Source organism: Mustela nigripes, chromosome 8 (genome assembly GCF_022355385.1).
Source record: "Mustela nigripes isolate SB6536 chromosome 8, MUSNIG.SB6536, whole genome shotgun sequence".
NCBI classification, from domain to species: Eukaryota; Metazoa; Chordata; class Mammalia; order Carnivora; family Mustelidae; genus Mustela; species Mustela nigripes.
The window spans coordinates 60,183,796-60,198,428 of NC_081564.1; positions in this window are offsets into that span (position 1 = coordinate 60,183,796).

Here is a 14,633-nt window from a genome sequence, read left to right on the forward strand (position 1 = left end):
AGGATTGTGCGTTAACATGGAAGAATTCCGTGGATCTGAAGTGTTCCATACAAGTAGTATACGCACTGGTTCCTTGCTTTCTGCCCCTCACATATCTCTGACACTACATGTCGTTACCCACTTCCTCCCGGAGAGTAAGGTCTGGCCCAGATTCCCAAAACTCCACTAAATCCCATCTCAACACTTCAGCTTTCAATGTGTTCAATAATTGCACATTCCAGTATTCACAGATTGGCACAATTTTTTCTTTGGAATGAAACACGTTCTTGTTTCTGTTTGTTTCAGTGTCCCATATTGTTTTGATGTGGGGGAAAAAAAGGTATTTTAAATTTGTGAAAAAGTTCACTCAATGTAGACTATTTAATGTGTGTGTATAGTGCTGAAATAATGCACATTTTTTGAATTGGCTTGATTAGGAACTTGAGCATCATAATTGTCTTCATTCTGTACTCTCTTGTGTTCATTTTCTAGTTAGAGGCTATTTAAGATCTATTCCTAACATAACTCATCTTTCCCCTTAGAGCTATGTACAGGGGCCAAGGTTTACAGGTTGCCACAGAAACTACAGTGCATCCCGGAGAACAATGGAAACACTGCTGACGAGAGTGGGATTGGGCAGATCACAAAATATAACATCCTCCTCCCTCATTTTCCTTGTGAAATGGCCTAACTCGTTTTGAAGTGTTCACTGTTTTGGACCAAGTCTAGGCTTTATTCTTTGTTGCTTTTTATTTATGTATTTATTTTAAATTTATCCAGCTCTTACCATTTTTCTCTCTCCAGTTAAACCAGTGGAGCATTTATTTAAAAAATGTTCTGGCCACATAAGTGAGCAAGACACCATCCACTAGGAGGCAGGTACTGCCCATACAGGCACTGTCTCAGTCTTGAGGGAGCAACCCCTATAATACATGTCCAGCCAAATAAATTCTGTTTGGAATGATTGTTCCAGTCACATTGGACACGTGGTTCTGAATCAATATCATTTCAGAATTAACTAATTATAATACTCGCACTGACACATTAAATGTTTCCAAGCAGGAATGTTCAAGCTCATTAGAGAAAAAGGGCTATGATCTTTGGGGCAGAGAAAATCTTCAAGTGACCTCTGCTTTCTGCATATCATAAGCACATAGTTCCCAGCCAGACAAAGAGAGACCAGTTTATATATTAAAGTGGCAACAAACCACAAAAGCTACTTTACTCTATAAATAAAGCTCTATGTGTGGCTTGGAGAGAAGGTTTTCTAGTTTATTAAGAAAATTTACTCTTTTGAAGTCTGCCTTCCAAAGTAACTTTTTCACTACCTATCCATCTCTTCCTTCTTTTTTAAAGCCCTTCCTTCATTTCCATATATTTATTGAGGGACTAATATGTAGCAGGCACTGTTAATGTTGAGTGTATATTCACTGGGTGAATAAAACAAGTATCTTCTCTGCTCTCTTACATTGTGCTATAGGAGCACAACAGGGCACAGTGATCTAGAGATGCAGAGAGAGGAAACTTGTCATGTAGGGGGTCAGAGGGAGTCTGTGAAGAGTGGACATTGAGCTCACACATGTAGGCTCTCCTGGGAAGAGCAAAGGGAACAGGATGTGCAGAAACCCTGAATTAGAAAATAGTTGAGCAAGTGTGCCCAAAGGAAGTCCAAGGAAGGGGCTGAAACAGAGTGAAGGGGGGGCAGAAAGGCATGAGATGAAGTTGGAAAGGAAAGCAAGGGTCTCCTGGCAAGGCATGGTAGATAAAACAGAAATCAAAGCGAAAGGGGAAATGCTGAAGAATTTTTTTTCTAAGATTTTATTTATTCGACAGAGAGAGATCACAAGTAGGCAGAGAGGCAGGCAGAGAGAGAGGAGGAAGCAGGCTCCCCACTGAGTAGAGAGCCCGATGCGGGGCTCGATCCCAGGACCTTAGGATCATGACCTGAGCCGAAAGCAGAGGCTTTTACCCACTGAGCCACCCAGGCGCCCCAAATGCTGAAGAATTTTAAGGATGTGGAGAATTTAGGGATGCAAAATGATCACACAACTATTTTAAAAGATTACTCTGATTGTTACACAATGAAGGCAATGCACAGGCTAAGAATGTTAATGGGGGAATAGTTAGGAAACATGTGATAGTCTGGGTGAGAGAGGACAGTGATAGCTTGAAATTGGGTTAGAGCAGTGGGGATGCAGAGAAATATATGCATTGAAAATACACATGCACATGCACATTCCAGGACATGCAGATCAACAGAGCTGTGAATGAATGAGAGACAAAGTATGAGAGGGAGAGAGAAGAATCAAACTGGGCAGATGGATAAATGATGGAAGCCTTTCTGGATAAGAGTTGGGAGGAAACTGCATTGGGAAAAAAAAAAGTTGCGAATGCCACAGGGATTCTCTCAACTTCGAGATTCTCTGAGCCATCCAAGTGGCAACCTTGTGAGCAGGTGCTGTGCAAATCAGACCTCAAAGAGAGGTGAAGGTGGATTGAAACATGGGAGTCACCCACACAGAGATGCTACAGGAAAGGAAAACTTCCTTCTCTTTCTGCCCTTCTAGGTTCTCCAGCTGGAGCCCTATAAACTGGACTGACCAAAGACAAATTAGTTGAAGAAGAGCAGACACATTTATTTAATATGGGTTTAATGATACAGAAACCTTCATAAGGAAATGAAGACCCAAAGAAATGGGTAAATCTGAGTACTGTTATAGTAGGTTTGATGAAGAGGGGAAAGTCATGGAAAATGTGCTAAGATGAAAAGGTATGAGCTAAGGATAGGAAACTGGAGGAAAGTGGATGGCGGCTGCTTCAGCTTCCTCTCTGCATCCCTCCCATCTTCTGCTGTAAAGATGCTTCTTTACTCCAAGTATAGGAGTGTTCCTCTCACATGAGGGTCCTCTGACCTGCCTCAGGGAATATGATGAAGGTCAGAGAGTCCTTTTAACACCTGCTGGCTCTCAGATTCCTTCAGCTTAAAATAACCAGTAGGCTAAGGTGCTGTATTTTGGGATAGTGTGTCCTGAACCCCATCAATGCCATTTAACAGCGTGGCAATGAACAAGATCCCCTAGGGAAAAAGTGTAGAACAGAAGGTCCTAGGACTGAGGGAATTCTAATATTTAGATGCTGGGTAAATAAGCAGAAATTGAAAGACGCTGAGGAAAAGTGGCCAGAGAAGTAGAAAGAAAATTAAGAATATGTACTATCATAAAAGCCAAAACATGTAATGTTTGAGAAGAAAAAAAACATTCAGTTTGGAAGAATGTTCTGTATAGCAAGATAAGGTTAAAAAATTCCAGGGGGCAGAGGCCACTCTTGGTGTAGGGGTGCAGACATAAGCCAGCTGCTGTGACCCGAGGCCCACAGGCAGTATTTTGCCTTGGCATCTCCTAGTTTTAAAGTCAAACCTGGAAAATTTCCCCAAGCATATGTCATTCCTTTACATGTGGTTATATAATGTTCCAGAACTGTTCTGTTGGTTAACATGGTGACAAAGATTCAAACCGGTTGTTCAATTAAACTTTTCAGTTATTCCTACTTGGTAATTTCTTTGTGTGTCTAAATATATACTCAAACACAGACTGGGGCCAATGTATTCAACAAATAAGCAAACAGAAACCATTCAATGAAGGGGAACAAAACATCCTGTTTCTGAATGGAGAAGAAGGATTTGTATTTATTTACTTTATTTTTCTATTACTCACGTTTTTAAATTTTGTTGCTCAAATTCAGCAGATAATTGTTTAAGTCTCTACAAGAGTCACGCTGTGGAGTCTCAGCATGAAGTTGGCTATACCAAAATGTGCAAAATTTGAACTCCCAAGGAAATTTCATCTCTTCATGTCATCAGACTCAAAACACCCAAAAGACTGGAGATTTACCTTTGTCTGTTGGACCTCTCACTATGTCAGCGAATCGCCCTCTTCAACAAAATAGGCAGGATTCTCAACGTTGAAACGTCTATGGGCCATAGAAGTTTGGAACATTTGAAACATAAAAGCAATTAAATGTGCCCAACACACACGCAAACACACATACAACACATAATCCCCAAGATGAGCCATCCAACTTCTAATAAAAATTTCTGCCAACGAGCAAGCTATGAAAGCAATGCACATTGTCTGCATAAAAGCCTTCTTTTGACGAGAAAATGACTATTAATGAGAACATGTTCATTTCTGGCATCAGGCTTAAAGAGACACAGGTCATAAATCTCTTTGATCTTCTTGCTAAAGCTAGATTCAAGCAAAGACGCAAGTTCATCCATTTTTTAAAAAAATGCTTTTGATTGAAATGATTCCATTTAGTTACAAGTAATTTATCATGTTATTCTTTCCCTTCCCAGGTTTACTTTATTTTCCATTTTCGACTCCATCATCACAGGTAAATCTTTGCGAAGGTTTCAGCTAGATGTTACTTTGGGGTTTCTTATTTGACGAGGGTCAGGTAAAACTTCCAAGAGAAATGTGTGTGCGGGGAGGTATAGTTTGCGGGGTGAGACAAACAACAATAGGAATTCATAAATTTTAAACAACAACAAAAAAATGTCTCTCGCAGCTCAGCCTGTAAACCTCCACGCCTTGCTTTAGATGTGCCAACACTGCCCTCTCTTGCTCATTCACAGCCTACGTTGAAACCCTGGTTTCCGTGCACAGCCTTACAGATCGCAGCACCCCTTTCTTCCCACTGCTCCCCGAAACTCATCCTCAAACACAGAATGCAGAGTTCTTACAAGGTTCTTCTCCAGCTGAATATGTTCACTTTTTGAAATAAATGTGTTGCCTTCCGTGTTCCTGTTCCCTGCCTCCCTGCACACCTGCTCATGTCTTAATACAAAGCACCTCAGAGGAGCAAGCCTCTCACTAGTGAAGTCCCTTTGGAGATGTAATGCAAGCAGTCCTGGCAGCAGCACAGGCATCTCCACTTCCTGTAAGCAGGCCTGATTCTATTTCCAATACCCTTTGAGAATGCACTTAGATACTTCCATGCTAGATGCAAGGGGGAAATCAGGAGTCCCTTCCTGATCATCTCAACGAAATTTCCTCACTCTCTGGGTCTCTGAGCTCCCTCGGTGAGAAGGGTGAGAGCCAGAGGTTCACCGTGCAAAGTCAGAGCGGGAGTCCGCATGCCGTCCACTCTACAGAGAAGGCAAGAATTACCAAACGCTCACGTCCATATCCTCTCCAGTTTTCAACAACAACGAAAATTTGAAGGAACAATTTTTCTCTCAGTCTCTGAAAAATTAAAGTAGGAGATATTAAAGCTCAAGTCACTGACTGATACACTCAGTGATCCTTCTTGCTGTCCTGCATAGAGTTTTGATTTTGGTCACAAGAATCAGAATCACGGGACAGAGAGAAGTGTTGAAAACAAAATGCTCATTTCAGTCATTTTACAGGTAGGATTTGGAACTCTCACAGTTACTCACTCTGGGCTGCGAGGTACACTGTAAGTGCTTCCGAGTATGCAGGACACATGGGAGAGGGACTACAGCGAGACGAAGAAAAGCAGAGTCAAGCCTTCAACAGCGGCTACTACCTACGTCAAATGGTGGTTTTATCTGGGCGGGAAAGGGGTGATGGAAAATCCCCCACCTACCCCATTCAAAAGAAACTTGTGTGAACAAGGACGTTAAATAGATCCCATCTGTCTTGCCCCTTCTGATTAGGAATTAGCAACTGTCCAAAACACTGGATAATGAAGGAACCTGATAACCTGACCGAGCTCAACTGGGCAAAAAAGATCTGAGATCTATGGGTAGTACGTACCACTGGAGTGGGAATAAGGAACGTCTGTCTCCATGAGATTGATCAGCCATAGTGGGTCTAGATTTGGTATTTCTTCCTTGGATGCAGACACATGACCTAGAATTATGTTTTGTTTATCACGTTTAGAGTAGATTGGCTCATCTGCATAGCAGGATGCAAAGGAGGACAGGACAGGACAGGACACTTCAGTGGGGAGGGGAAAGGGGCAAAACTAAACTCATATACCTGAAGAGAGAGAAACAGAACTTTGGGCTCCTCAACAGTCAAGAAACAGCAAGAAGGTAGACCAAGGTATCACTAAATGAGAAATGGCTGTAGAAAGGACTAAAGGGTGAGGCAGGTGTTCACCGGATTAGAATACAATGTTGAGAAGCAGGTTTTCAGTATTTCGGTTTCCATTTGCTATCAGCTTGCTGTCTTTTTCTCTTGTTGTCATTCTCATATTTCAGTATCCAGTGGTTCTTGGGCTTTCTTTCTTTTCATATATCCCAATGTGCTCTTAGGGAAACCTCTCGCATTGGCCACCCAACTGAGATATTTTGCTACTGTCATTGTCAAAACATACCTGTTTCATCTCTAGGCATTTGGAAATGGCAAGAGAGGTGAAAAACAAGTTTGTCAAATGCCTACTACATTTTTATACCCGACTCCGTAGTGTAGACTTTTAGAACCAGAAATGACCAACAATGTAGTTGAATAGACATTATCAGCTTTTGTTTGCTTGTTGTAATGGAACAAATATTGAACTTGAAGTCAGAAGGTGTATATTCAAATCCTGTGATTCTGCTGCATGCCATCTAGGTGACCTTGGCCAAGTCACTTAACCTTCCTGAGTCTAGTTTCCTGTTCTATAAAATGAGGATAATAATTCCTGCCTTGCCAACTTCACAATGTTGCTGTGAAGATCAAATGAGATACTGTATGTGAGAGTTCTTTGAAACACTACAAAACACTACACAGATGCAAGCTATTGTTACAAAGCTGAATCCCGGTGGGTTCCTGTATTTTTTGAGCCATACATGCGCATGCTGGGTCTGGTCTATCATTATTTCTAAATATGGCTGTCTATTGGCTTCTGAAGTTTCCACATGAAATATAGTCTGTGTATTTGCTTGAAGCCTCTGCTCTATGTCCTCAAATAATGGGCCATTAAGTGTTACATTCCAAACCAGCAGAACCAGCATTTCTGACCTTGTACCTGTGACCTGCAGAAGTACTATTGTATCTCAGCGATAAACGTACCTGAACTGCAAGGTGCTTAAAAGATATATTTAGTGCATAGGCATTTCATTTGTCACTGAGCAATTTTACAGTGTCTGATATAAGCTGGAGATTTTATGATCTATAATCAAAGGCTTTTGCAGACACCTCTCCTTAATTTGGATTTGTGGCAGTACTAAAAAATGGGACTTTCATCTTTGGATCCATTTTACTTACTTGGATAAAACAGCCATATATGCTTTTAAGTGCAAGTCACTTAAAATTTCAGACTGTCCTTAGTAACACAGGAACTCTTGACACAAACTTGTGCTATTGACTTAAGGAAAAAAACATTGTATTTTTGGCCCCTTTGATCACCCTGGAACCTTTCTTGCACCAGGCTGTTTCACTCCATTAGACCAATGTGCTACAGATCTAATGGTCAAGGGTGGAGGTGGGTATTTCTCCTGTTATAATTATATACAGAAGCTCTATGACTGAAAGATCCATAGCATAATGGAGATAGACTCTCAGAGTGTTAGAACTAGTCAAGAACTTCCAGAGCACCTCTTTAAAGAGTTCCATTTTACTTATATGAATTCTCAGTCTCAAACAGACTTAGAGGTATACCAAAAGGCACACTTCTATGATTGGTAAAATAAACACTGGAAACAGTATCCGGTTAAAGTATCCTTTCTACAGTATAAGAGACAACTTTTGTATTATAATGTGAATAACATGCCCATTTCTGCACATGTTTATAAATTCCTACAGATAATTTGAGCCATGAAATCTTGCTAGATGGCAGGTATCACCTTTTCCTGCCCTATTGGAAATGTCATGAAATAATGGAGAAGTATTCCTTCCTTCTGCAAACTACTGAAGAAGTTAGATCTACATAAGGGCTCTTATGTAGATCTTACCACCATTATGTGAAGAGATTGCATGCATTTACAAACTGAGGAAGACCAAGCGACCTCAATCACAAGAGCCATTCTTCCTTTTCTTTCACATTTTACTCCTTTTTAAGTTAAAATATAAAACCTTGTGATGACATTAATTTTGTGTCCATCTCTCAGCTTTCCGAGACTCTGCTGCATGATCTACACCTCAGAAGGGGCTAGAAATTCTCTTTCTATTTGGCCTCAGTAAAAAGATCCCCCCTTCTTCCATCATTTCATGTCTAATGACTCTGGCCCTACTTTGTTGGTTGTAAATCTCATGGCTCACCACCTCTAGAGAAACCAAAGGTCAGGCATCAAGTCATCACCCCTATCCCATCCACCCTCCAACAATGTGGGAGGGCACTACACAAGTGTGACTAGGTGATGAGAATTACTGAATCCATTTGGGATTCTAGCTACCACAACCTAAGGGTAAAAAACATGTATATTGAAAGGGATTAATAGATTTAAGAAGTATTTAAGGATTTTTTTTTTCGGAGATCTGAAAAATAAATTGTGTCTGTTTTTTAAACAAGCAGAGAGGCTTGGTATTACAAAGTTTGCACCACAGTATGTTCTCAGATGCAGCTAAGATATTTCTTTGGTGTCATGTTGCCCCTGCCTCGTGTCTGAATACACCTTGGATAGGGGAAGATGGCAGGAAGAGGAAAAGAAGAAAGAATAGCAGGTGCACCAAGATCAGTCCTATAGCAGGGTGAGCCCTGTAGAGCTGCCACTTACAACACACTGCTTACTGGTGCCAGAGCACGTATAAACTTCAAGGCCTTCACAGTTCTGCTTCCCAGGCCAAGTATCATCCCCCAGTGTCTGAGCCTAAGCTGTGCTCTCATTGGTAGGTATTAGACATGCTAATCTTCCCTGAGCAGTAGCTAGCATGAGCCACACCCATATCAAGAAACTGAGATGCCACTTTCTCACAGAATTTTTCCATTCCTCCTTCATCTTAAGTGTCTCCCTACTGCCTGGAACTTACTAATGTTTCTCCTTATGTTGATAGGACAAATCTAGTAAGAGACCTGGCTGGCTCCATGATGTCTCAGAAGCTAAGTCATTTTCAGGCACAACTTTATCAGCAACAGCATGTGAAGCACCTCAACACAAAGAAGTTTTCCCTTGGCTAGAGCTCTAAATTGGGTCTTGAGCCAGACTGTGACCAAGCTCATAGTGTGTAGATGCCAACAGCGAGAAAGGGGATGCCTCTCCTCTAGAGGGGATGAAGGAAAATGAAATTAAAATGGGATTTGGCACAGTGTCCCATACACCTGAGCAACTGATAAGCATTTTAAGGAAACACCAAACACAACAGAACACAATGAGATGTAAGGCACAGGGAGAAACTCTTCAGGTGACCAGATTCTCTTAGAAGTATTTAGTAGGTGAGTTGTTTAGAAGATACTTTTCTTCCTGAGTAGCCTTAGGTCCAAAATGATTTGGAAAAACACAAGAATAAAATAATTAAAAGAAGAACCATAGAGCTATATGTCAGAAAACACAATTCAACTGCCTTACTGTAAGTACAAGTCCTGCAGTGGATGAGCCTTCAGGGTTGGACTGATTCAGACCTGGCTCACTCCCACTGTCCCACTTGCTTTCATGGTGCCAACATGATCCTATGACGAGATTCTCCAATGAGGACAGATTTGTTGCTACAGTTCCAGGTTTCAGATCTGCAGAACCACCATCATCCTCAATGAGATAAAGAGAACTTTTCCCCCTCTAGTATCCCTAGTAAGTGTTCTAAAATTAACTCTGTTTAGATTGCTTAAAACAGATGCTTAATGAGTGTGGCCAGGAGAATAGAATGTGCTGATCGGTTTTTAACACCCAGGTCTCTAAATAGGGGCAGAGGTAGAGTCAGAGCTCTTTAAAGAATAGGGTCCAAGAGGAAGGGGGAGGGGTAAACACCCCAAATAAAATTTGGTTTATTTTCAGAAGTGGTTGGTGAGAGTAGGGGAAGTAATTGATTCTGGGTAAGCAACCAACGATATCTACTCTTATCTATGTTGTTATTAATGGAAATAATAACAAGATAACAAAACAATAATAACTAATTTATTGGGGAGGAACGTTTGGTATCTGTATCAGGATTTTAGATGTTTATTCATTTTGCCACAATTCTATTCCTAGCGATCTCTGCCTGACAGAAATACAAGCGTGCAGACATTTAAGTTCAAGACTATAGGTGATTTTCTTTTTACTTGATATATTAATTTAAAAAATTAAATGAAACCTAAATTCATTCATTTAACAAGCATCATTGAGTACCTACAATGTGCTAGCACTGCTTAGGCCTGGGAAAAGAGAGTTAACAACAGAGCTACTATCTTGGCCTTCATGGAGTTTATAATCTAGTGAGCTTAGAGTCTGTGACTAAATACATAGTAAAATAGATTTGTGGGTTATGACTTAGAAGAATGTCTGTACTATTTTGATAAGTGATAATAGGCAAGTTTCAAAATATAATATGCTATAATTTTAGTTTTTAAATGAGTGGTACATGTGTATCTAAAACTAATTTACAAAATGAGCACCAAACTGCTAACCAAGGGTTATTCTACAATGGTAAAGGGTGAATTTTTTCTTGTCCTGTATCCACTTTGTATTGGTTGACATTTTTTTCAATAGGCACGCAGAAATTTTGTAATACAAAAGTCTCTAAAAGGAAAGAAAAATATCCAATCAGTCATACTGGTACTGACTTTGGTATGGAGAGCACCAAAGTAGGAAGAAGAAGATAGAGGAAAAGAGGGGTAGTAGGAGGAGAAGCGATTGAATATATAAATGAACAATGGCTAGATCATATATAAAAAACAGAACTTTGACCTGCACCTGCAGCCACCTGCATAGGAAACCAGCCCCCTTACCTACAGCAAACAAGCCAGGAAGTCAGCTTCTATAACCAGACTTACAGGAAGCCAGATTGCTATCTCTATTGACAGTCTAGGAATCTTAACAATATTTTCTGTGATAACTGGTCCAAAATGGCAATTTGTTTCTGACAGCTTCCCTAACTTTTGTCCCTGTTTCTTTCTTTCTTTCTTTTTTTTCTTAGATTTTATTATTTTATTTGTCAGAGAGAGAGAGAGAGTGAGAGTGCGCACACAAGCAGGGAGCTGCAGACAAAAGGAGAAGTGGGTTCTCTGCTGAGCAAGGAGTCTGATGTGGGACTCCATTCCAGGACCCCGGAATCATGACCAGAGCCAAAGCAGATGCTTAACTGATTGAGCTGCCCTCAATCAGTTAAGAAGGTGTCCTCTTCTGTCCCAGTTTCTAACTTAAAATCAACCAGAGAAAATTAAATATGCACTGTTAGCCAATCACACAGATGTCCTGCTTCTAGGTCGCCCAACCACAGCCTCCCTATCCCAATAGCCTCCAATCAGGGCATAGCTGAAGCCATCCCCTTTCTTCCACCATAAAGTTTTCAAAAGTCCTCTGCCTTCCTTTGAGTCTCTGACCAAATGCCAAGTGAAGCAGCTGACTCCCTCACTATAGAAAGCACAAAACTAATAGCCTTTGCTTTTTTCATTTGTTTGGTCTTCATTTATTTCCACAAGAACAAGAAGACAGAGAAGGAGAAGAAGAAGAGGGGGAGGAAGGAGTCACAACACTTGATTTAACATAAGTTATAAGTTTACTGAGAAAATAAATCCATCAGGCCTGAAACAATGAGAGAAATATCATAGAGGACAGACTCAAAGACTAAACAACTATGTGGCTCGAACTGTAACTTATTTGAAATTCAGGAGAAAAGTTCTGTGGACTACAACACCCATGGATCAAGTCAGGCCTTTATCTAAAAATAAGAACAAAAACAGCGCTTAAACTTGGGCTATCAGGGAAGTCATATCTTCAGTGTCCTTTTGGAGAGAGATGCCATAATCAAGACCTGATATTCATACTCATTGCCTACCAAAGAGGAACAAAATGGAGTGTTTGACTCCTAGATTATGATCTTTCTCACTACGCCTCCCCCTTTTAGTCTTACTTAAGTCTGTGACTTTATTGAAAATTCCGTTCATTGCTTCAGGGAAAAGGCTAAAAAAATAAAGTCCTGGACTCAGGGGCTGACTAGCAAATCAAAGTATTTGTATTATTTTTAATGTAAGCCTGAACTATGTGGTGTAGGGGACTGAATTCATGTACTCTGGTGTATTATAATGATTCTCTTTTTATTATCAACATTCAGACATGATACATTGTGTGAGGAAAGTGAGGCTTTGGGATTCAAAGAGCCCATAATTCCTTGGTCATGAGCTCCCATTGCACAACTCAGGGCAATGAGACAAGAACACTTATCATGCTGAGCCCAAAATTGTTGCTTGGCATTCTACTTCTCAATTCTATAGTATCCATAGGAAGAGGTGCCTTTTTCACCCTGTACTATCATATCCAATGTATAGAACATCAAACTGGGTATTCTTCATCTTTGTGCATTTTTCTTTTTTTATTTTATTTATTTATTTATTTGACAGAGAAAGAGATCACAAGTAGGCAGAGAGGCAGGCAGAGAGATAGGAAGAAGCAGACTCCCCGCTGAGCAGAGAGCCCAAAGCTGGCCTTGATCCCAGGACCCTGAGATCACAACCGGAGCCGAGGGCAGAGGCCCAAACCGCTGAGCCACCCAGGCGCCCTGTGAATGTTTCAGATGAATGAAATTCTGAATCAAATCCTAATTTCCATTTACTAGCTACAATCTTGGGAAAGATATTTAATTTCTTAAAGCTCAATTCCATGATTTACAAGAGGAATTAAGTAACACTCAGTTTAAGACTATTCAGAGGATTGGGGTGTCCGAGTGGCTCAGTCGGTTAAGTGTCTGTCTTTGGCTCAGGTCATGATTCCAGAGTCCTGGGATCAAGCCCTGCATCGGGCTCCCTGCTCAGCAGGAAGTCTGCTTCCTCCTCTGCCTGCTGCTCTCCCTGCTTGTGCTCTCTCTATCTCTCTCACTCTCTAAGACTGTTCAGAGGATTAAATGAGAATATATAAGATAAATAGAATATTAAATATTGCTTGTATCCTTTTTCTCCTCTCCTCAAGGAAGAGGTTGCTTAGTATCTTCTAGTTCCATCTACAAAGGAAAAAGGAAATATATTTAAAGATTTTATTTATTTGAGAGAGAGGAAGTGGCAAAGCAAGGGGAGAGGCAGAGGGAGAGGGAGAGAGAGAATCTCAAGACGACTGTGCTGAGTCCAGAACCTGACACAGAGCTCTATCTCACAACCCTGAGATCATGACAGAAAACAAGCGCCTCACTCTTAAACCACTGAGCTACCCAGGTGCCCCTGGAGGAAGGAAATATATTTAAATCACTGCATTTGCAACATGAGAATTTCTTGCCATCACGACAACAAAACCAAGAATGTGCTATTGAGGAAAGTTGGTAGAAATTTTTAAAAGAAGAAAATATAAGGAAAAGAGCTGACATTTTAGGGCCAATGTTCTATTTTCATCTTGGAAAAAGCTTTCTGAAGTAGAGAGAATAGAAAACTTTCTCAGACTCTCAGGCTTCATAAAGCTAGTGGCCATTTCTGCTAAAGCTAGTAAAAAGATAATTAATGCTGGAGAAATAAATACTCCTAAGATTATTTAACATTTGCCTCCATCTGATCTCCAAAACTGGAGGAGCATGTCTACAAAAATCTGATTTTTTTTTCTGTGAGCAGAGGGTTGGCAAGAAAGTGGTTTGGAATTACCATCTTGCTGTGACACTTCCTTATGATGTTACTTTGGGCAAGGGTGAAGGAAAAGAAAAAGAAACCTAGCATTTATATAATTTATTTCAGTCTCTCCCCTCATAATTTTATATAGGAAGGATCTTTCCCATTTTTTTAGAGGAGGACCTTGGGGCTTAGGGAAGGACTTCCCAAGGCCAGATAGCAGACAAGATGGGTAAGTAAGGTTTTGTTTTGTTTTTGTTTTTGTTTTTTAAAGAGATTTTATTTATTTATTTACTTATTTGTTTGTTTGTTTATTTATTTATTTGACAGAGAAAGCACAAGCAGGGAAAGTGGCAGGCAGAAGCCGAGGGAGAGGGAGAAGCAGGCTTCCCGCTGAGCAGGGAGCCCGATGCAGGGCTGGATCCCAGGCCCTGTGATCGTGACCTGAGCAAAGGCAGATACTTAACAACTGAGCTATCCAAGCACCCCAGTAAGTAAAGTTTGACTCCAAGTGTGTCTGGCATAACCACGATCCTCAACTAACTTTTATTTTTAACTATATCATATGGCTATTTGTAGTTTACTTTACTGGCTCTTTTCCTAATCTGTTGAACAATGTGATGACATTACATGGTATAATTTTATTTTCCCTGTAGCAAGAAGGCCTTATTTTTCATCTGAAAAGCTATACATTTTAATACTTGTTGTTCTAGTATAAATATCAATTTTGTTTTTATTAATTAAACTCAGAAATTAACCCACCTAGGAGTAAAGACAAAAAGGAATCTGAAAATAAGAATGTGTCTGAGATTTATTTACCCTTTCATTCACCTATAGGCAAGTGTTTACTGAGGGTCTTTTACTTATCAAATAATATTCTTAAGTAGTGGCATGGGGAGACTTGCTACAACTGTGATCTGTGGACCAATGCCACTGTCACCTCTTGGGAGGGTATTAGAAATGGAGAAACTTAAGACACAACCCAAGCCTCAAAAATCAGAATACACATTTTAAATAAAACCTTCAGTTGATTCATATGTACATTAAAGTTG